Raw genomic sequence first — 1,040 nt, 5'->3', positions numbered from 1 at the left:
TTATGTACATCTTACTTCCCATGTTTTAATCCAGTTAAATTTCTTATCATTCTGTTTTGTACTTTAATGGTAAGATCCTTGCATAAAACCTTTAGCCCAAGTTCATCACTTTTGTACAAAAATGTAACAGGTTTTGACATTTAATATCAAGGGTTTATTATGTACGAGTTATTTTATTATCAAAAATAATTGTTTTCGTGTATTTTTAAAGGGTTAATTCTTTTATTTGTATAATTCCAAGAACATAAAAGTGAAAGCAAGGGAGAACACTATACAAACCACACTAAATCTACAATGTTCTACTCTCAAACGGTTTGATTTAAATATCATGCTTTTATAATTTATTTAGATTTGACGTGAAAAGTTTTCTTACTTTGTATTGTTGATTTTCAAAAGGGTATATTTTATCTTTTTAGTCTGACTTTTCAAACGTTTATTTTTATTTTCATGGTCTACTTTTAATGAAAAGTATTTTATTTTGCATTTTTGATTAAATGGTAAATTTATGTCATTGTATTATATTTATTCTTTTATTAAGCCATTTTGTTTTTGACTTGTAATATTGTTTGTCGTAAAGATGTTCCCTGTTATATTTGTATCTGTTGTTGTTTCATAGGAGCTAGTTACATTGGTTACATTTGACCAAGGTGCAAGATTATTTAATTGAATGTTAAATATTTTAATTAGGGATGGTCTTGGACAGGTTAGGGGGAGAGGAGAGTAAATATGTAGCATGCAGGTGACACACTAAGTATTGTCTACCCCCTTGAATTAATCTAACATTTTTAAAATGTGCACACATACAAGTAGACTATATTTAATAGTGATTTCAGTCTACTTCATATTCAACAATCAAAGTTTATGTTCTGTTTTATCTTTATATTTTCACACTTGAAGATGTAGTGGCAGTATGCTCATCTTCTGGTTAAGAAATGGTTTTCTTAATTTAATGACAGGACATTCCAGTATTCTAAGGTGGAATTCTTCCTGGGAATGGAGAATAATGCAGAGAATCTGGAAGTAAGCACAAATTTATGTTT

General features: G+C 28.6%; 1 long non-coding RNA gene across 1 annotated transcript in view; it reads right to left on the bottom strand.

Annotated features, from left to right (window-relative positions):
- Positions 1-838: 838 nt before the first annotated feature.
- Positions 839-1,040, bottom strand: part of LOC111088500 — an 18,049-nt gene continuing 17,847 nt past the window's right edge. The window contains exon 2 of the long non-coding RNA XR_002613005.1: positions 839-1,014. This is a non-coding gene — a long non-coding RNA (uncharacterized LOC111088500). The remainder of the gene's footprint in view (positions 1,015-1,040) is intronic.

The sequence above is a fragment of the Limulus polyphemus genome, unplaced genomic scaffold (assembly GCF_000517525.1).
Source record: "Limulus polyphemus unplaced genomic scaffold, Limulus_polyphemus-2.1.2 Scaffold3883, whole genome shotgun sequence".
Taxonomy (NCBI): Eukaryota; Metazoa; Arthropoda; class Merostomata; order Xiphosura; family Limulidae; genus Limulus; species Limulus polyphemus.
The sequence above is the reverse complement of the archived record's forward strand: the minus strand, read 5'-3'. Positions and strand labels throughout refer to the sequence as shown.